Source organism: Oryzias latipes, chromosome 3, assembly GCF_053564925.1.
Source record: "Oryzias latipes strain Hd-rR chromosome 3, Olatipes_Hd-rR_3.1".
Taxonomy (NCBI): domain Eukaryota; kingdom Metazoa; phylum Chordata; class Actinopteri; order Beloniformes; family Adrianichthyidae; genus Oryzias; species Oryzias latipes.
This window is the reverse complement of record NC_136239.1, coordinates 24,601,976-24,625,155: the sequence shown is the minus strand read 5'-3', so window position 1 is coordinate 24,625,155 and position 23,180 is coordinate 24,601,976. Positions and strand designations below refer to the sequence as shown.

The window sequence follows — 23,180 nt, the reverse complement described above, 5'->3', positions numbered from 1 at the left end:
AGTTTTTATGTTGTCTAGTGCAGATGTACACACACAACTGAAATGTGATTCGAATCAACAACAGCAAGAAGACAAATGCAAAATTAAAATTGGACAAATACACAATGAGATTTGTACACACTTTGGGTCAACAGGTCAAATTTAAAATTTCAAAAGTGTTTTAAAAGTATAAATATTTGACGATTAAAATAACAGAAAATACATCAAAAGACAAAGCAAAGCAAAATATTACTAATTCACAAAAATGCATCGTACAGATTCATTTAGAAGCATTCTCATGTACAAAAAAAGGAAATATTGTCTTTCCATTTCTGGAAAAGAGTTGACATCCTTTGCTTTATGCTTCTTAGATCATAATGGTGTAGGTTGTATGAAACGTCTTACATCTCTAAGATCTGCAAAAAAGTTGCTTTACCTTTGAATGACATTAAAATAACTTTATAGTAAGATAGTTACTGTGTTTTTAGTGCTGGTGGAGGGGACAGAGACAAATCCTACAATCCCATAAAGCCACATAAACTGAGCTGTTTTTAATTGAAAAAAACTCGTAATTTTGGGTCTCATTCTTTTACAGCATATGAAAGCCAGGTTGAACTTGAAGCTTCTTTCTCCTTCTTCACTTAGTTGCCCTTATTCTATCAAGCTACAGAGGAAAGGCAATTAACCCCAGGAATGCTCATTAAAAAATTAGATAAGCCCCAAGTACTAATTGTCTAAAAATAGTTATCTCTATAATAAATACATTAACTAAGGCTTAATGACTAGATTATCAGTGCCAGTTTGACTTTGTGTTATGATAGGTAATAGTGTTATTTTCTTTCCAGAATTTTCATTTGTTGCTGCTGGTTTTCATTTCAGAATTTAGGCTATACACCCAAAGAAACACACTACGTTTGACAGAGGGCTTACGAAATCTTTTGACAAGCATCTGCTAGTTTGGGAAATAGCATTAGGAGCATATATTTTGGGAGTTTATTCCTAAATTTAAATCTTGGTTATGCATCTACTAGTCAGAAACAAGCTGGGAATTTTAGAATCCATTATCAACCAATGAAGCTGAAACTGAACACAAAGGAAGAATTCTACCAAGTTTGTTGCTAGAAACATGAACAGCAACAACACAAAGTAAAAGTTGGGTTTTCTAATTGATTTAAATAGATCAATATAAAGTTTGCCCACTCTATTTGAAAAATTCTGCATTAGTTGCAAATTAAATTATTTCTATTTTAGATTAGAGTTGCAAGCTGCAGGTTCAAAACCAGGCAACTTCTCATTTGTATCAAGAAGGCCATTCATATTCACTCAAAATTAAATATAGAAATTTTAGAAGAAATATGTCAAATTTCAGCTAGTAAGGGGTAGAAATCATCTAAACCAAAAGTTGCTGTTACTCAGCTCTGGAGCCTTTGCAGAGCTCTTTTAAGCCAAAATGTAGTTGTTTTTGGCCTGCAGGGAGTTTATTTCAAAAAGGGAAAATTAGCAGCAGGATATTTTTTAATCATTATTATTAAAAGGCCCATGAGTCATGAGAAATTCCTTTTTATGTCATGGTTTGAGTTTGTTGTCTTGTTTTTCGTCCTTGTTCTGTCTTGTTTGTTTCTGTTTCCTGTTTTATTTTGAAAGGTTTCTTGTCCTGTCTTGTTTCTTGAGTTTTACTTCCTTTGGTCCCCATCTGCCCTGATCGTGTTCACCTGTGTCTTGTCTGCCCTGTCTGTATTTAAGTTGTGTCTCTGCCTTCCTCCTGTGCTGGTCCATTAGCTCTGTTATGGTGTTCATGTCATCCTGGCCTGTCTAGTCCATTTTCCTGTTTCTTGCCTCATCCATGTTTCATGCCACGCCAAGTAAGTTTTTGTTTTTGTTCTGTGAACCTGCTCTGCAGCGCCTTTTGTTTGTTTTTGCGTATTCAAACCACTAGTCCCTGATCCTCGTGCCTCCGCCTCTGCATCTGGGTCCTACCGGCTCTCGAGCCACCCCTGCATCGTGACATTTTACTGAACAAAAAAATGAGAATGCACACTTGCATGTGCAGCATGCATGTTCTTGATTTAAGGACGACACTTTATATTATATATTGAGGGTAAGAGAGAAATATACATAGTTATGCAGTTGTTTATTTTATTTTTAATAAACCAAAATTTTCAAATTAAAATACTTAAAATATATACGGAGTAACTTCTCCTCCTGTATTCTCTTACATCCTAAGCAGAAGTTGATGTTCTGAAGTTTTGATAAAATGCTTAGATTCTGTAAAAAGAGGCATAGTCAACACGGACACTTAAAGAATGGATCCTGGTTCTGAAAGTGGTCTTGTTTGAACTCAGCAAAACTGTTGTTAATTGTACTCATTCGAAAATCCTTCATTGTGCTTAATGCACAGATGGGCATGCTTTACACTTTCAAGTTTGATTGGATTTTAAATAAGTAGATAACAGGGACTAGTTAATCGCTGTGATGTTGTAAGTTTATCCTCTTTCCCTTGGATTGCCCCGCAGACTGCAGGTAGATGTTCTTTAAGTGTGAAACTGCTGTGGATTAGGTTGTCAGACTTGATTAGCCCCAGTAGTCCTTTTATCTCTTGAGGGTTATTGGCCAGTGGTTTAAAAGCAATTTCCATTACCTGGCTTAATTGTATTAACTTCCGTACCATTACAAGGCAACTTCCTGATGACAGTTGTTCCTCCCCTCTGTCTTTCACTTCTAAGTGATCCTTGCAGGAACGGGATTGTAAAATCCTCCTTGTCCTGTTCTTTCGTTGCAACTGGGCTTTAACCCACAGCAGCTTTGATCCAGATGAGTGGTGTGCATTGGAGATGTCAGACACGAGTGCTTTTACAACAACAGCATCCATAGTGGCAAAGTTCTTACCAAAAATAAAAGGCTCAACTCTCTCTGTATCTCTGCATGGTAAACCACAGCAAATATTCTTCACAAGTCAGAAGAGGTCCTCTCAAAGTCTCAAAGTGGTCTCAAACTAAATTGTCACAAGCTACAGACATTTAAGTCAGACAAATTGGGCTTTGAGCCATAGAATTGTGTTAAATAGTAACTGTGATATCTATCTGTCTGCCACCGCTGATTTCATCTGTTGGGAGCCTTTGAGGAGCATGAAACTTGTGAGACACCCGTATTCTTGAGTGCCACTTGGGAGCACACTGAAATGGAGGAGGAGGAGGTGAAAGGCCAGGTTTCTTGCACACAGCATTTAATTAGAAAGACTGCATGCTTTGTCCTCTGTTAAGTTGCTCCAGGCGCTCTTTAATTGCCCTATTCCCAATTACTTCCAGCAGTCCCCTCTGTAAAGTTCATTAGTATTCATTTTGCCCAAGCATTTGAATGTTGATTCAAGGCCACTTTATTTGACTGTACTAAACATTTTTCCGCAACCAATGTGCATTAAATTTATTTATGGCGGCCAGCTTTAAAATATATTCCCCCATTCCAAAGGTTGTGTGAATTCATTTTAGGTTTATGTGTTGATATCAATAATAAAACTTTTTATTGTTGTATTTATGGAAAGCTGATAAAAGAATTTAGAGTTAAAGCGGACGGACCAAGACGTGAGGGAACTGGATGATGAGTTTGTGAAATGAACAAACTGTAACAGCCGAATGGAGATGAAGTTTACTGGGTGATAACATTTTTATTTTCAACATTATTTTTCAAAAGACTCTAACCTTTAAGTACAGCAGGAATTAAAGAAGTTTGCCACCCTAAACACTCTTTATCTACCAAGTTAGATGTAGAAAAACTTCACCAATTCTCCTGTTTTAACTGAAAATTTAGAATTACTAAAAGTTTAGTCTCAATAAAGAATTCATACTTTCAATGTTTAATGAAAGTCATTGATGGGATGTGATTTAAGCCTCTGATAAGTCCAACTTTGTAAAAGAGTTTACATTTCCTGATTTATTTGATTGGATTACCAAGTATCTTAATAAGGTAGGAATCCCTTGAAGAGCAAGCAAATTAGTTCCCGGGGTTTATTTCTTATTCCTTGTCCTTGAGTGTTAATTGAAGTGTTTAACCCAGTTACCGTCATTTAGGACGAGAAACTTGCAGATCAGCCACAACAATAACACTCGCCACTCCTCATTTAAACAGAAATCATGCGTAAAATAAGATTGACGTGAGAATACTCAAAGGCTGAGGGAAGGAATAAACAAGGATTTCTACACCCCCTGAACTGGATTTAATGAACAGACAGTTAATTCTGCTGCTTTCAGCGTCAGGTAAATCACAAAATCCTCCTTGGCAAATTAGCCAACACTCCACATTCTTCACAGTATTTTTAAAACTGCAGACAGAGGGTATGCCCCCTCCTGCCCTCACCTTATCTGTACTGCAAACCGCATACACAGAAAAATTCTGCCTTGAAATATAATATCAGAGTTGCTGGGAATAGTGAAATCCTTCACGGAGGAAGCGCTCTGTTGGTAGGATTACTTCAGTATTCACCCACCGTTTTCTCCTTATTATCACTTTTTTTTCCTCAACAGACCACTTTAAGGCCAGTGTTTTAATGTTTGGCTCAATCCAATCCCCAGCTTTTACACTGGATATAATATTTATTTTGGTTAATCACGCTGAGCTCAATATCCTCAGTAGTGGGTAACAGGATTATGAGTATAATGGTTGAAAGTCAGGTCACACTTTTCAGTTATGGACTACTGAGCAAAAAAGAAAAGTTTGCCAAGTAAATTTTTACTTTTAAACAACCTTGGTTCCTGGTTCATGCGATGAATTCATCTTTTGGACTTAAATGAAAGTTTTATTTTAGTATTGGGTATCACAGAATGAACAGTAAATTGTGATAGAGAAGACTCTCAGTCACATACATACTGGCACCCGCACAAGCATTACAATTAGTAGGTTATGGTACAAATCCTTTGCTGAACCGTTTTTTTGCTGAATTTTTGTTATTTATTTTTTCATCGGAGCCCGGCTCCCCGCTGCATGCTTCACTTAGGAGAGGACAAGGCGCCCGCTGTTTTAAAGGTCCATTTTGAACTTAGAGCCGAGGCTGACACCTGAGGAAACCTGCCTTTGATTGATTGTTGAGGCCATTGATCTAATTTTGAAGCCTTTGAGTTTTCTCTCCACATCCTTCCGTCTCATATGTGAGGAATGGAATAAAACTAATTTTCCTTGTGCCTCATGCCGGGCTTCACTCTCCGAGGCAGGCAAACTGAGTGAATAAATAAATAAATAAACCCTGGAAACAGGACTTTCACAGCAGCGCAGGGATTTTTATAGACTGGATCGATTAAATTTGTCTTACTTGGAACAATGGGGATCCGCAACTCTGTAAGTGGTAATGTGGTTGAAAATGCCCCTCACTGTGCCACTATTAAGTGAAAGAATGTTACCATGGGAGTTTTAACATGCAGGGATTACCGAGGCATTAGACTGGTCTGAGCTAATTAGAGTCAAGGGCAGCCTAGATAGTGGAGATGCGGGTGGGCGTCCTGAGCTGTCACGTCCTGCTGTGAGGACGAGAGAAGGAGAAAACACTACAGGACTTGATGGAAACCAGAAATAGTTGTGCATGAATAGAAAATAGTAGATGGGCTTCAACTTTTAAAAGATAAAACATTGGTTTTCACACTTTACTCAGTTACACACAAAAAAACAAGAATTTATGCTAAATTATTTAATTTATCAGGTTGAACATTAGTTGTCCTGATGAAGAGAAACATTTACATGACAAGCATATATGGCCTCAACCACTGATAATGAAATACAATGGTACGTTTGTTTTCCTCAAATTTAATTGATTTTACACGACAAGATTTTAGCAGTTCTTCTGAATTTAACTCCATCCATCCATCCATCCGTCCATCCATAGAACCCATCAAATCTCTTTCGGGGTCACAGAGTTGCTGGAGCCTACCCAGCTACTGTGGGGAGAAGGCGGGGCACACCTTGAACAGGTGGCTTGTCTGTTGCAGAGCCACACACTCGTATGCATACCCAGGGGCAATTTTGAGACCCCAATTAAACTATGAAGCAATGGACTGTGGGAACCGGTATGCCCGGAGAAATCTCACGCATGCAAAGGGAGAACATTCAGACTCCACACAGAAAGGTCCCAACTGGGAACCTTCTGACCATGAGGTGAGATCACCACCTTGCAGTTCTTCTGCTGGGCATCTTCTGCTGCTGCCTCAAGGTTGGACTTGTTGTCTGTCCAGAAATGCTCTCATGCAGACATCGGTTGTAACCAGTGGTTATTTTTTAGTTAGTATTGCCTTTCTATCAGCTGGAACCAGTCTGATCATTTCCTCTGACCTCTGGCATCAGCAAGGCATATCCACCCACAGAACTGCAGCTCATTGCATATTTTCTCTTTTCCTGACAATTCTCTGTAAACCCTAGAAATAGTTGTGGGTGAAAATCCCAGTAGATCAGCAGTTTTTGAAATACTCAGACCAGCCTGTCCAGCATGGTAAATGGCGTATATTTATACAGCACTATTCTACCTACAAGGCCAAAAGCACTTTATAGTCACAGGCCCGTTTACCCAGTCACACACATTCACACACTGGTGGCGGCTCCACTGCCGAACACTGGCGCCAGAGGCAAGGTGGGGTTCAGTGTCTTGCCCAAGGACACATCGACCCATGGGCGTGCAAGGCGGGAATCGAACCTGCAGTCTTACGATCATGGGTCGACCACCCTACCGCTGCACCACGGCCGCATCAACTAGCTTGCGATATTCTGATGCTCAGTTTGAACTGTAGTAGGTCATCTTGACCATGTCTACATGTCTAAATGCATAGAGTTGCTGCCATGTGATTGACTGAATAAAAGTAAAATGAATGAACAGTTGGACAAATGTGCCCAATAAAGTGGCTAGTGAATGTATATAAAAATAAAATCTATTCAACTCAAGTTTTTTGCGTTTATTTCTAAATTTAATTTAAGAAAGAAATAAAATACAGTGAAGTTTTGATTTATTGTTGGTAAAACTGTGGTAAAAAGTTTTTTTTTTTGTGCAAGTGATCTTTTTCAGAAAAACCTTGAACTGAAGAGGAGTCATCCTCTTTCACGTAGCTGAATGCTTCTTTACTTTCAAAAAAATGCATCAACCTTTGTTTATGACAAGTACAAAATGTAACCTTTTCTTTCCTTGTTCTGAACACATTTTTTACATGCATGTTCTATTGTATTCTTGTGTGTTTGTTGGAGTCCTCTCCATCTCTGAGCTCAGATGTGTCACTTGCTCGGTCGGGTCCACAGTGCCTCGGGACATTGTAACAAAGTCCCTTGTGCCACCAGCCTAAGCCCCCCCCCCCCGACACAATTAGCCACTCATGTCTAATTGGCATTTGAGGCTTCTCTGCTTGATCGACCGTGGCCAAATCAGCATGAAGTGGTAGAGCAGTGGCTGCCAAACTGTGATTTAACTGGTATCACGCTTTGTTACTCTTGTAGCTACTTACATAATTTGTTGATGTAAATTTACCCTGGCTAATTAACATCGTCAGCCTCCCATTTAATACGAACAGACGTGGGATGCGGTGGGTTTCTGGTGCTACTGTCCGTTTAGTTGATTTGAGTGGCAGTGACTAGGCCTTTATGTGTACTACAAAGTTTGTGTCCTTGCAACTTGACTGAGGCAGTCCATTTTCCACTAGATACACAAGTAGGTTATAGTTGAGGAAGTAAATTGGAGGTTTGGAACCTCTCAGATCCGCGAGGAAAAGTGACCAAATTAATCTTGATTGTTTTCTTTAATGGAACTAAGGACTAAAGTTACGAACGGTTTAGATGCTCTTAAACAGACACAAATTTCACTGACAGGCCTGGTAATGGAGATGAGTTTTGTGATGTTTGTGGTGACCTTGCTTCAGAACTTTTTGTTCTTTGGCTTTGATCATTATCCAACAGAATATCCTTTATTAATGAAGGGCACGTGTCTAAAGGATCACTGGTTATGCAGTGTAGATATCTATTTGCATTAACTTTATCCGGAGGGATTTAAGTGAAATTTGTCTGGTGTGAAGACTAATCCTCAGTGGTTTGCTGTAAAACTGTACTGTTTTAAAAATTATTTCAGAAAAAGTCTAGACAGAAACGCCACTCATAGCCAATGACATCAAAAGTGGGTTTAATTTTCAGGTGGATGCTCAATGATTAGATTTTATTAGGAGTGCTTCATGTTAAGTAAGATGTACTGCTGGGCAGCGCTGGGCTGTTGTGCACCCGCCCTTTCAGCCAGTCAGGATATTAGATCAGACTCGAGGTTTGTGATGGTGGCAGGGTCAGTGAGCATCTCATTCGCATACCTCCCTTTGCTCTCTCCCATTGCAGCACACCCATTTACTTCTCCAGCGCACTGCAGTGTAATCAGGACAGCAACACTCTATGCAAAACGAGACGACAAAAGGATTTGCACACAAAGCTTGACGTTGGAATAAACCTCATTTGCCTCCAGAGTTTTAACTTGAATGTGTAGGCACTCACAAATCCAAAGGAATTAAGTTTGAGCACATTATGTTGAGCCCTAATTGTTTGGATTCATTTGCATCTGACATTTATGGTACCTATGTACTCATAGTTTTGAATATTTATTATTCATTTTTACTTCAATGACTACTGCACAAAGTCTTAATGTAAAGTTTTAATAGAACTTTTCTAAGCCTTATGCCTTTCAGAATTTCAATCTGTTTTGTTAGAATGAAAGTTTCTCTACTCATGCTTAGTGTGTTTTTGTTTCTAAAATCACACATTTGTTTGTAAATGTGTGATTTGGCATTGTTATAGAAATTCATTGAGACACTTTATCTGGATAGATGGTCCAAGCCAACAGACAGGTAATCTGTGTGAATCATAGATCTGTGTGTGTCTAATTAAACGTATACTAAACATGAAATTATGCTATAAATGAAATAACAAAAAGAGCTAAAAGATTTCAAATTTGGGGAACCCTTTTAGGTGTCTGATGTTGTATGCTCTCACCATGAAGTAACACCTTAACATAGTTGGATGCTATGAGAGCTTTAGTTGTCCTAGGTGCTACAATGTCTGGTACAAATGACCCCTCTAGGGTCTCCCGTAGCCGACTTGTCCTCTGTGACAAGCCAAACAATAAGAGGTTCAAATGCCTCTCATGCAAACTTTACAAGCAAGGAGAACCAGACCGCCTGGACTGACATTGGGTTACTCTTCAGACAGGCTCAGAAATGGGGCTTTTAGGCAAGTGCTTGATGGCTGGGTCTTCATCCACAGGACCTGGCCAGGCTCAGCCAAAAGAGATTTATGGAAAGAGATTTTTGACCTACCACCTGTAGGAAGAGCCATAGGGGGTTGGAACTGTGTGATTTGGGAGGTTGTCAAGGTGCCTTGGCGGCCCAATCTATGGAAATGGATTCCATCCATTGTTTTGTGGTACTTTACCTTACTCTTAGGGAAAGAACCTGCACTCGTGTGGGAGGTTGAGCATCAGCTTCCTCCCATACACAATTTTGGGCTCTAAACCCAATGCCTTGTGATGTGTTGAACTTTCTTCCACTTTAGAGTTGCCCATGGTGAGATGTAGCCTGCCATCTCAGCTGTCATATGTCCAAGTTTGGGAATAAATTTCCTTGCACCTCCTGTTAAAGGGCAGGTCTCTTAATACAATTTTGACAGCGCAGAGTAAACAGCCTTCGTTGGGTCTTTGGGAGGGATACTAGAAAATTCCCCAACTTGGGACTCCATTGTTCTGCTGGGAGACTTCAGTGGAATGTTGGCAATGACAGTGATACCTGGAAGGGTGTGGTTACTTTGGTTTTGTGGTCTAAACCAGAATATTGCTTTGTTATTGGACTTCTGAACACAACGGTATCCATCAGTGGTAGTGGCACCAGGACACCCTAGGTAGGAGGTCAATGATTGTCTTTTTAGTTGTCATCTCATCTTTAGCTGTGTGTGTTGGACACTTGGGTGGGGAGAGGGGCAGAGCTGTCATCCAAGAGGCTATAGACCTTGAGTAAGAGTGGATCATGTGTTCCACCTTTATTGCTGGAATTAGAATTAGCATATCTAAGTAACTGTTTGCCCCCTCCAAGTAGAAGAAGAGCTGCTTCCCCAAGTGGAGGCACTTAAGTGTCTTGGGATGTGAAGTGAAGTTTACCAGTCTTTCTATTTTCCTGCTTTCATCTATGGTGGTGAGGTTTGGATCGTGACAGAATAACATTCTTGATACAAGCAGCAAAAATTAGTTTCCTCCATAGGTGACTTGATGCTCCCTCAGAGATAGGGTGAGTGGGTTGGTGCTCAGGCAGGAGTTTGGAGTAGATGTGCTGCTCCCTTATATTGAGGTATCATAGGGATCTCTTTTAGATGCCCCATGGATGCCTCCTAGATCTGAGCTAGTTTCTGTGAAAAGGGAGGTCTTGGCATCTCTGCTCAGACTGCTGACCTTATAACCCCGGCCCAGATGAGTGGAAAAAGATGGATGGTTGCTTTTTAAATGAGCTTCGACAATAACAGATTTCTCACAGAGCCTTTTTGTTTTTAATTTTTTCTTTTTTAGTTGACAAAAGAGTATTTACATAAACAAGGTATGGTTTAAACATTTTTGATCATATTTAAAAACAAGTAGTTCAGAGTTTATGTAATTCTGAATGATGTTTATATAAAAATTTTATATAGGTTTCATGCAATGACCTTTGATGACAGCCCAATTGGTCTAGTAGTTCCTAAACATGCTTACAGCTTTATTATGACAACATCATTAGAATATCAGAATAGCAGCATATAATATAATCCATCACTTTTATTCAGATGCCAAAGTCGTGGCATTTGAGAGAGATGTCATTTCACCACTGTCACTTAACAATTTAACTATCTGAGCTTGAATTCAAGTCAATCAGAAAAATACATCAGGGATTCTTTTGACTTATCCATATATAGAAGATTTCGAGCAACAGCAAAAAAAAAAGTTTGATTTTTGTAGGGGGCTGTTTACTGGTACTCTTATGAAGATCTCTTCTGGGCTTCTTCACAGATTTTGGTCAGTAATAAATAGGAATTTCCCTCAGGGTAAGGCTCAAAGGTGCTGTTTGTTTTGACCAATGGAACCAAAGCTTGGAAGCCAGAGGAGTTGGTCTGTTAGAATTGAAGCAGGTGGGTTCTGCACTTCAAAGACAAAAAGATAATCTTGTGAAAAAATCTAAAGCTGGGCTCAGAAATGCACTGAACATCTACAAGCTTCTGCTCACAAAGACACAAAGCTCATAATGTGGTTTGTGATAGCCCAGGAATGCTTTGATGCTGCTGATCTCCTAACTTTTGTTAGTATATTTGGCTGAGTTTTAATGTAAAATATGTATTCAAAATGCCAACTCTTCTTTAAAAAACTTAAAGGAAATCCCAAAGAAATAAGCTTGGAGTTGAGGGCTTGTGCTAAAGCATCAGTTGATTTAAAGGCTCAGCTGCAAAGTCATCTATAACACAGGGGGAGAAGTACCTGGTCAATTGACGGATAGATCTTTAAAAAAAGTATCACAGAAGCACGTAACTTTACCTTTTTTAATCATCTGTGGAGAATGATAATGTAAAAGTAAATACTTTGACTACCCTATTGAGTGATGAAAAAGGGATTTAATACAAAGCTGAGAACCAGGACACCAGAGGTGTAAGAAACAAGGCAAAGTTTCCCTCCTGCCACACTTCCAATATACTTCTTGAAAACAGTTATTTATTTATTTATTTATTGGGTGAAGATATACAATATAAAGAAAGTACAGACATAAATAGGCAAGAAAGAGGGAAAAAGCAACTGCCGATATTTTGCCCAATATTTTTAGTTGGAAAGCAAGATGCAGACCTCACAGTCTAATAATAACATACTATCAAAACCTACCCTTTCAAAAGCTTGTGCAATGACAGTATAATTTCAACACCTCCGGCATTTTCCAACATATGTTTAAAGAATATATCTTCTTTACACAGGTCAGCCAGCAAAACTAGCTCAAAGCTGAGCTACCCCTCATTGTGTTGCCATGTGAGAGTTATCATGGCCTCATAACAGATGTGAGTCTTTCATAAATCAGTTTGTAGAAATCACAACATTCCAGTTTATGCTTTTTTGTCACATTGACTCTCCAGCTATAACCTAGAGCAATTAGGAATTACTACGTATATCAGCAAACAAGAGACGGATTATCTATGTTTTTTGTGGGAACAAAACGTTGATTAACTAGCCTTGGGCTAGAACACAGATGTCCTGCAGTTCAAGTTTTTGACACTCAAGAAAAACACTTTGCATCATGAGAAGTTTCACATGATGGTCAGATAGTTTTGTTAAATAAGAAATCCTGTGGTGCAGTGATTGCAACAAATAATCACAGCTATTCAAGTCAAGGCAAAGCAGGTTTACTTGCATTGTAGTATTGACTGAGAGGGTTATTAAGTGTTTTACAGTAAAATAAGTGTAATTGGTTTATTAATATGCAGACCGATGTGGCACTAAGAGAGTTATGACTTGGACAGGTTTGCTGAGTTTATTTTTTGTGATACGCGTCAAACAAGAACTTTTTTTTGGTATTTATTTATGAATGGGTTTTTTTTCCAGTGTTTTTTTTTTCTCTAATCCTAACTGAAAAATCATAAATCCTAAACAGTTTCTTTTTTAAGAGTGGCTTTGTTGGTTTTGCCTGCAGAGGGTGATATTGTCCTGGACATCAACTCTCGTTCTGTGTGCATTATTGTGGATCCCTTGACTCTTTGCTCACTTGACTGTGTTGTTGTTGATACAGTGTTCTAGAGTCACACAGAAAAAAGATGCTTTAAAACCAAATTCAGCTTTGTAATTTACCAGACCATTAAACGAAGATTTAAAAAGTGAGGCAGATTTAACAAATTCCTTTTGGCATAACATAGTAGAGGTGAAAAGCCACTCAGCAGAATGTTGTGTGAAAGGAGTCCATAAATATGAGGAATAGTTGAGGTTGAGAAATAGGCTTTGAAGGTGGGAGATGAGATCACAGCAGTTCAGACCCCCCTCTTCCTCATGCTGGCCATCAGAAGGAACGAAGTAGCCATTTTGTGGCGAGTGCGATGGTGCGGTAGAGATGAGATGGTTAACACCCCTCTGCAGTATAGCCACCCTCCGCTCTCCCCCTCTAATTTTCCTCCTCTTTTCTTTTCTTTGCTCTTCGCTCAGTCGACTATGAAGACACTTCATCTTCCCTGACAGCATGACCACTACTGCATGTTCTGATGCATTCAGCATACCTTCATTGCATCATAAATAAATCAGAGAAACGACTTTTTTCCTTTCTCTTTTTCTCACATGTTCTTTTATCTCTTTCATGTACCATTGCCGTTATTTTGAAGGTTTGCTGGAAAACAGTGCGTTCGTGGATTTCCTGTGCGCTCATTCTCTCTCTGTCACTTCTTTTACTGCATGTGCAGGATCATCACCCTCAAATCTCCTTGTCCATTATCTCAAAGGAATGAAATGATTTTGCTCCATAATGATATTCTGTTCTTTCTGTGACATTATCTGCTTTAATTTTAATGTAAATGTCACGGGTGTGGGGCTTTTTCTTAATTAATGTTTGCACAGTGGATGCAAATAGGAACTTTCGTAATGGAAACAATGTAGTTCCTCTTTTTTTTCCCCCTCGGATGGATTACCTTGTTATAAGGGAGACACAGAAATAAACTTGGAAACTATGTGATGACTTTGCTGAACCAGGGAGCACACATCAACCAGCAAGCCAGAAATGTACAATTATGGGGGATTCACATTACATGAGCAGGTGGGGTAGCTTTCCATAGATTTGAAAAAAGGGGATATGGGGAAAGATTGTCAAGGAGAACCCCAGCCCTTTCTACTCCCTACTGCCTCCAGGTCCCTCCACCCCTTCCTGTAATCTCCACTCCTCCATGGGTAGTCTCAAACCTTGTGTTCGTCCACCACCAACCAATTACCTGGCAACCCTGTCCTTATCCCCAGCACAGCCGTGATGCTGCTGCATGATGGGGTTTTTGTATATTGAATTCCATCTCCTGGTGAGATAAAGGGTGTAGAAACAGGGCTCTGCCGCTGTGCTAGATAAGTGTTTCTCACAAACCGTTCCTCACCGCTTCTTCTGACACTGATTGTGAAGAGAAGAGACATTGGGGATGGTAGACAGGGGGACATGGGGGGGGGGGGGGGGGGGGGGGGGGGAGACCCAATTTGACCATAATTTCTCTTTGGTTTTTAATTTGTTATGAAGCTTCTCACAGTGAAGTTGCCCCCAGCTCATAAATGCTTCCCATTTTGATGCTTGCAGAAGTCTCCTTGTCACTGCTGACAAGAGAATTCAAATATCAAGGGAGAATTTTCACCTGCAACTCTTCCTCTCATTGTTGACTTACCAAATGCCAGATATTACTCTGTGGATTGATAGTTTGTCTTCATTAAGGTCAGCCGTTCAATCTGCAGAGGTGACAGTTATGGGTTGAGCAGCTCTGTGGAATATCAGCTTTTATTCAGCTTCATCCCTTCCCTCTCAGTCCTATTTGTAAGCTGTCCCGAGAAGTGTCCCCTGGTACGTGAGGCCTGAGCTAGGGCCATCTATCTGTCTTTGTCTGGCCTGCTGCAGGCAACTGCTCTCTTACTGGTTTTCCTGGGGAACAATGCAAGTGATGGACCACCATTCATATATCAAACCTGCAAGGCGTTTGACAGTGCAGGACAGAAACATTGAAAATAATGACCCGAGCAATATGTATCAGAGGTTAAAAATAGAGTGCAGCAGATAAGTGCTTGCAAAGTTGAAGTAGAGAGCTTTTCTGTGAAAGCCATCAAACCTCGGCCCTCCCACTGTTTTAGAGGTTAATGGAAGCTGCCTTGAGCACAGTAGAAAAGATGTTTCCAGTTAACTACAAAGAGCGATATTCAACTGCTCGGACACTAATATGCTTCAATTGAATTTCTCCTTTTGTCAGAGGGGAGTCAGACCTGCCGTGGACCCTTCCTCACAGCTGTGCCCTTGCCTCTCACAGCTTCAGCCAGCCCGAGTTGAGCCAAAAAGGTCAAGTGCGACTTGTCAAGTTTAACCTGGAATCAGACGGAGTGAAGGAGGGGGGTTCACATCTGAGCAGCATATTGCTCAGCGGCTTTGTGTTTATCAGGTATGTCTACTGTTTACTAAGTGTTTTTGTTTAAATGACCAAAGACATGTCGTGCATAAAAAGCTTCACATGTTTTGTGGAAACTATTGGTGCAATGTAGTTTTTAGTAATGTAGTTTAAATATATAAGGTTCTGGCTTCCATATAATTCCATATTCATACTTTCCAAACAGAAAAGACAAAATATTAGAGAGAAAAACTTTGCACAAAGTTTATAAGACAATCAGAGGTTTTCCCAAATCATTTGAATTAATATGGAATTATATGGAAGCCAGAACCTTATATATTTAAACTACATTACCTTTGAAATGTGTTCTCATCCTCTTTGTTTGCTGCAGTATTTCTCTGCTGTGTGAATATGCCTTTTATCTGCCAACATCTTAGTTTTGAAATCACTGTGCACAATTATTTTCACATGTTTGGAACTTAATGGAGAGTATCTGGTGCCACCCTGTTTCAGTTGTGTGTACTTCTGTGGATGTCAAAACGGTTCGTGTTCACAAACATCTGTGTCTCTCACTCACTTTCTCTCAGTCACACACACTCACAGTGTGAGTCAGCCCACACCTGGAACAGATAAAGGCTCTTTCATGTTTGCAGGTCGATCCAGAGGTCAGCGAGTGCTGGTGTTGAGAGCTAGTTTTACTATGAGTCAGGGGGAGCTGAAGACGAAATAAAATGAAACCATATATATCCAGGTGTTTCAGAGCCAAGGAAATTTTATTAGTTTGCAATTCCTTCCTTAATTCCTTTCTACACCCCTATGGAGATGCTCTCTTGGCATTATCTCTCCCATCTGTTGCTTTGTTTTAAGCTCGAAGATACTTGTCTTGTTCATACAGTCTGGTTGTAATTTTGATGCAGTAGGTGATTGAATTTGATCTAAGCTAGTTTTTTAAACAAACAGTAGACACAAAAATAATTTGGCTACATGAAATGAGCTACTTGGAGTCCAATTAAACCTGTAATCTTGCTATACATAAGAGCAATATGATTATTGCACAGAATCCAGATCTGAAGATGTGTAAATATTTTTTGACAGACTAACTATGAACATGGACCCAAACAGGGATGGCAGTCAGGCTTCAGTTTACAACTTGACAATTACAAACCTACTGTTGAAACCACTGTGCAACTACCTGGCATACAGGCTTTTTTTCAGTTAGAACATTGTGTTAGACAACAGCACTTTAGTTTGTTGGGAAACTTGAGAGAGAAACGGTGGCATTTACTTGTGAAAAGAATAGTTTACTTTTCAATGGATCCAGTCGGATCAATCATAAAAGCCAAGTCTTATGTGTTTTTGACCATCCTCTTCTACACATTTGCAGCCCTAATGTTCAGTTGGTGGAATCTTTCAATCGTGTCCAGTTTTCATTTTGATGGTTAACCATGAACTCCCGGAGAGGGGTTATGCGTTAGTCTCATGCACCTGTATGGGGTTTGACCCGTATGTAACTATTTGAATGGATAATGTAAGTTACACTCATGTACAAGAGATGCTGTCGGACATCCTTACATGGACTTCACTCATTACTAAGGTGGACGCGCTGGCCCTTTACTTACTGCGTGCAATGCTGCATGCACGGGGTGTCCAGGTGATAGGTAAATGCCCGTAAGATCTCCATAGGATGGCCATATAAATTACACTGTCAAATTTCCTCTTTTCTAACAGCCAGGCTGCACACAGGGGATGCACAGGGAGCATGCACCCATCACTTGAACAACGCTAATGGGCTTGCTGCATAGTGCGCAGGTTTCAGCGAGCTTGAAATAATCAAAAATCTCAATGACGTGCCTGCGTCTCACTAACTTACCCTTGTGTGTTGTTTTGCCCTGTGTGTGTTTGCTTTGACCTGAAGCTTGTAGCAAGCCCATAGAAAAATGTGCACACATTTTTTTGCCCTAAATACTCACAAAACGCTCTACGACTTCAATTTATTTGGTGCGGGATAACTGCGTGGCCCGTTCACATCCCGTAACAACCCATAGGGTTGACTAATGACTAATGACTAATGCATACAATTTTGCCTCTGAACACCCAATAGACAAATTTATTCTGACAATAATTTCTGTAGAAGTTAATAATCAACTCAAATAACTTGTGCATCTTAACATTAACTGCAGACTATTTGAGAGAGCAAACCCTCTAAATATGCTATAAACTGCTGCTAATGCTTACAAATGAAAATCTGATCAGCTCAAATGGGGTTTGGTCCTGCATTGTTAGTACTTTTGAAACATGTGTATTTCAAATATATTTAGGTTTTTTAAAGTAAAGTTGTGTGTGCAAATAAGTGAGTTATTTTTCATCAGTGTAGCTGTTAGTGCACTCTAAAATGTGCTGAAATCTCTGGTTAGGACTTTCTGTAGATAGAAGAGCGGGCCACGACACCTGTGTCCCATAAAGTTTCCAATGCAAGTGTAATTTCTTGTAAAACTGCCTATAATTTGCTGCCCTTTGGGAGAACACTCTCTTGGGGTGTGAAAATCAATAGGACAGGGACTGGGCTTGGTCTCTATGCTGAGCTGCACCACAGCAGCTGTTAGGGTAATTCTCTAATCGCAGGGGGAAGAGGTTGAACTTATCTAATGCTCTATCTGAAGCAGATAAATGTTTTACAACAGCACCATTTAACCCTTTCTACCCACAGCAACCTGCCCCTGACTTGTGTAGAGGCTCTACCCAGGGACTGCCCCCAGAGCTGAGGTGCTCATGGTGATGACTGCGGTATTATTTTATCGAATGCACTTAGATATGGGTGGTTCACCTTGTCTCCACACTGGGTGTGCGTTCAAACACTCACCAGTCTATAACCTTGTAAAGATGGATGCTGAAATGCCTCAGGCTATCTCCAAAAACCCTCCACCCCCTTTCAGAGGTTAGCCATGTGGAAAACATGGATGAATCTTACAAGATGCGACATGTATAATGTCAACCAAAGCTGGTATGTAAACCAGTGAATTATGGGATCCTGATTAGTCCTTTGACTTTGTCTCGTGGGTATCTTTGAATAAGACGGATAAATGTCACTATAGAAATTATGAACCAATGGGGAGGTAAAGAGAAGATTTCAGGCTAGATGAAGCACTATTGCCAACATTTTGTTTTTAATAAAGTGAAGTGTGAAGGGCGTTGTGTGAATAAGGGCCAAAGTAGATGTGATGGGCAAGAAATAAAATAGAAGGGAGAGCCCACGTAGACTTGCAGCCCAGTTTCACGTGTAAGCTTCAGTGGCGACGTGCAATTCTTTCTTTGAGAAGGGAGCAGAGAGATCTTATTGTGCCTGCTGGGATTGGACCAACAGCAATTACTTGTTTCTGATTATTATTAGATAGCTGAGGAAATTAATTTAGTTCCAAAATGCATGGTCGGATATTAGATGGTGAAATTATATGAGAGAATCAGCGACTGACCTCCTTCCCTCCCCCGGCCCTTAGCTATCCCTTCAGAGATGCAGATAACGGCTGATCTCCATCACACCATTAATGAAAAACTTAGATTCATAAAAAAGGCTATCTTCAGCGATGTTGTAATTAACAAGGCTAACTCTTCAGCCCTTAATTTTATATGAACCCCTCATTAATATTTCTCCAAAAGCTTCCCAACAGAATTGTGGCTTAAAGTGCACCTGTGGAGGTTCTGCTCCCTCAATCTTCTTCACACTTGAAGGATAATCATGGTGTGATAAGCTATCTGGATTGATTTGATCCTCGATCCATGCCTTCACTTTGCTCTTTGGGTTTTTTGGAGGATGGAACATCATTCAGCAAATTTCCTGTGTCGCAGCTTAGATTGCGTAACTGTAAGTGGAAAATGTAAGGAGGATTTCACGTCTATTTGCAGCTCGGTCTTTAGGCTGACATTTTCTCTCTTATGGTCTCACCTTTTCACCTCAAACCCATAAATGGTCCCGGTAATTATCAACCACAGACACTCTCAAGTGTGTGAGTTAAAGTGTATCAATAGCTAATGGCTAATTCAGTCTCCTTGTGAAATGGCTCATTGTTGTGACCTATAGTCACCCTTTGCTGAGGCAGGGTAAAATTAAAGAACGCCTTCTTCACTACTTGTGACTGTACTGCATGAATATTCAATGCATTCAGACCTTTTCTTTGTCATTAATTTGCAATAAAAAGTTTTTAGCACTGATGGCGACTCCACCGCTGTCAACAGAATACAACATAGCAGTTTTATTTTGTAGGGAACCTTTTTTTCAAGTCATTTTTATGTTGCTGATTAGCATTTTTGTCCATCAAAAAGGGAGATTGTGAATCTCAGCACGTTTCTTTCACTTGTTTTTACAACTTTAAAATTAAACTTATAGGAACCAGTTATTTTCTCAGAAATCTCTCTTAAACATTTGGGTTATCAAGGGAAACTTCTTGAATAATTCTGAGAAGAAAAAAAGAGTTGCCTTAAATAAAATGTTCAAATTTTTTTTTTGTTAATTAGAAAAAAAAAGTAGTGAAAACAGCGTTATATTTTATAACCAGTGTGTGACATCAAATGATTAAAATTCAGACAACCCTTACTGGGCTTTTTACAATTCATTAAAACTACTTTCTGTTTCTGACTTCTTTATTTTTAACAACTTAGATGGAAAAGAAAGTCTGAATTTTTCCATTAAATGCAAAAAGGTTAAAATACTGGAGCTCAGACGAAGAAATGGTGAATCACTCAAAAGTGGTGGGGGAGGCCAGGGAGGATAAATGTGAGTGGGGTGACTGTTCAGCTATGCATTTATGTGTGTTTTTATGTGTGTGTGGGGGGAGGTGGTTCAATGGCAGGTATCTAAAAATTAGATTTTTTTAATGTATATATTAGGCGGAAGGGGGGGTTGTAGAGCATTTGTCTGGAAACCCAACTATAATTCTACAAAGGTGCAGATAAAAAAGTAAAGGCCTCTTCTTCACAGATGATCTTCATTTTTTGTTTCTGTTTTTGTTGGCATGTATCACCTCCCTCTGCTTTTCTGTTTTTGCCAGATCCCCAAGGTTATATTATGTCTGGACATCAAATGAGGCCAAGACTTGATACTGAATATAATGCGCCCCTCATCCTCCAGCCCCAGAAAGCCTCTTCTAAACCTGCCATTAGATATTCAAGTCTTTGTCCGGTATATGCTTCTCACCCTGCTGTGATAAATCAAAGGCAGTCTTGGATACTAGAAAGGTTAGAAAAACAGTGGAACAAATTTAGATGAATTCATTTTCCTTTATAAAGCATAGGCTGGTCAGGAACTAATGTAATGTGAATGTGAATGTGAATTTTTCTTTTTGTAATAAAGGTTTGGACACGTTTGGTGAAAAATAATTGAGAATTTTTATTTTTATTTTTACATTGATTAAATCATCAAGCTTTGAAGTGTTTAGTCGTTTGCAGTATGGTATCCCGGTCAGTATCTCATTCTCATAGCCATGTTCTAACAAGACTTATCAGTTTATGAGATTATCCAGAGCAACACTAACATCAAAACCCAGTTTTACTGCAATGTTGTAATGCACTCAGACCAGATTTCTACTAATATAAAGACAATTTCTTACACAAAAAGTGTAATTTGGCTAAAAACTGTGCAAGACATCCGTTGAACCTTCCATTTTGTTATTACAACTCTCAAATCTAAATGTTTTGTTGTTTTTTAACATACAATAATACAATGGACTGACAAACTGTCCTGCCTTTGCCCCATAGTAGCTGGGTAGGTTCCAGTATCTTCTTGACCCCTCACTGGAATAAATGGGTTTAGAAGATGAATGAATGAATAATACAAACATACATCTTTGTAAAAAGAGCTTTAGGCACTCTAATCTTGCAGAGGGGATCGTGTTCTGCATCGTTGTCCAGCTAAGACTAACAACCAGACATGGCTGTCATTAAATGTATGCCCTCATCCACAATTCTTACCCCAGGCTTTGCCTTATGTATTTCTCCACTCATTTATTCATATGTTTTCTTTTATTTTTTCCCGTACGTGTAGATTATAGCTAAGCGAAAACAAGGCAAAGGCTGCATATGTGAGCCATTATTAGTAATTTTGCACTTGAATTTCTTTTCCCTTGACCTAAAAGATATATTTCTACAGCTTGTCAGTAATAACGAACAAGGACCAGCTCTCTTTTGAATGTCATCTGATATCTCACCCAGTCTGCATTTAAATGTCTCTCTGTGAAAAACTGGGTGGCATGTTCTGCAAAGTATATTATTTTCTGGAAAACTTGCAGATAAAAAGTCATTTGACAAAGATTCAGAATTTCTGACTTTCATGGAAAGCAGAAAGTTTCAGAAAAGCATTTGTAGCAACAAAGACAGTTGTAACCTTTTTGTGATGGAAGTGCATTCCTCTGAAGCCTCTCCCTTGTTGTGGACATACGGCAGTTCACACATCTGACCAGTAGATGGTGGGCCTTGTTCAGATTTCCAAAGTTTCCCCTCACTGAACCCTGTTTGCTCACCCATGACTTGTGAAAGTGCTTTGAGGTAGGCCTCCCTAACCTATCATCCAGCACCCCCCCCCCTCTCACCCCCACCTCCCCTTTGAGCACCCCTTCCATCTCTGCCATCTCCCCCATCTCCCCCTTCTTCTCCATCCAGGGGGCAGAGCCACCGAGGTGGCAGTTCTAACAAGCTGCCGGGGACCGTACTGCTCAAATGAGCCAAATCAAAGGGAAAAGGGGGGCAGGATAGGTAGTGCCATGAACCTCCTGCAGAGAACAACCACTCTGATGAATAGACGATGAATTTGTGTTGCTTGACACGACAAACCCAAGGATAACCCAGTGCTCTGTAAAGATTTTTACATTGTAATAACCAACAACTGCAGGAAAATAATAGAAATGACTGTAGCAATGACCGGACAATAATGTGTGTATTGTTTATGGGTCAGATTTTAAACATTGGACAGTCAAATAGAAATGTTATTTTGTTGTACATGGAACGAAATGTGAAGATTGAGGTGTGAGTTCATGTCCTCTTTGATGGAAGGAGGATAATGGAAACAAAATTGTACTGTTTTTGTTTACGCCTTGTACGCATTTACTTTTTTATTTCAAAGATTCATGTCTGAATTCACTGGCCTTTTTAAGGAAACATCTTTTTGTCAAGTTCTGATCTTTATATTCCATGACACGTCTTCTTTTACTTTATGCTGAATTGATATTCTTCCACATTATCCATCTAGGGGCATCTTTTCGGGGTTTGATGTCTATGATGAAATAGGGTCGTTCCACTGTGACAGTCCTCTTAAAAAAACGTATTTAGGCTCTAGTCTGTCACCTCCTCAGCACATTTTCAAACACGTTAGTGACCATGAAAATGCACACACACAAATGCACGCTGGTGCATGTACACGTACCCTGTGCTTCATTTAACACACACAGATGCAGGGCATTATAGTAAAGCTGGAAAACAATGATGAACACAGAAATTGCAGAAGTCTGCGTTACCATTTATGTTCTGAAAGGCTTGTGGCATAATAGAAGAACCGTTCAAATTGTTTATTCTAAGAGGGAAAAGGGAAATGTTGAGTATAATAACATTACTGATAATGCCTCAGTTTTATTCCTCCATTTCTCTGCAGTATCACAGTCCTGAACCAAGATTTCACAATAATTTTACAGTTTATGAAATGTGATATTGAAATGAAGATGTTTCTTTCCTGATGTTTTAGGTTTTCTGGAAGTTCAAACAATTACTAAAGGAAAAGTATTTTTTTTTTGGTACTTCTGCTTTAAAGAACCAGAAAACTGAGCCTACCAGTGTACTTATCAGTTTTTAGCCATGTTAACCCATTAATTCGCTTTAACAATATTTTACAACAGATTTTCTTCTACAGATTGATCTATTTATATTATGAGTTTTAAAAATTATTAATTTGGCATGCTTCACATATCTTTGTTTTTCTTGAAGTCCAATAAAATGAGTGAGATGTTCTGATCTCATGTCACCCAGTGAACCGTATGGTTTATTGTGCAATGTTTTTTTTTTCTCCAGCGAGTACAGAGCTTCTGTTAGCCGGAATCACAAGCTTGCATTTTCACTGTGATCTAGAGACAGATATTTAC

The 23,180-nt window shown here is 39.5% G+C and overlaps 1 long non-coding RNA gene across 1 annotated transcript; it reads left to right on the top strand.

The window, feature by feature from the left end:
* The first annotated feature begins 1,567 nt into the window (after nt 1–1,567).
* LOC110014545 (uncharacterized) lies at nt 1,568–21,534 on the top strand. The gene is made up of 3 exons (XR_002289572.3): nt 1,568–1,841; nt 14,932–15,117; nt 20,106–21,534. It is a non-coding gene; the product is annotated as an uncharacterized LOC110014545 (long non-coding RNA).
* Nucleotides 21,535–23,180: the final 1,646 nt, after the last annotated feature.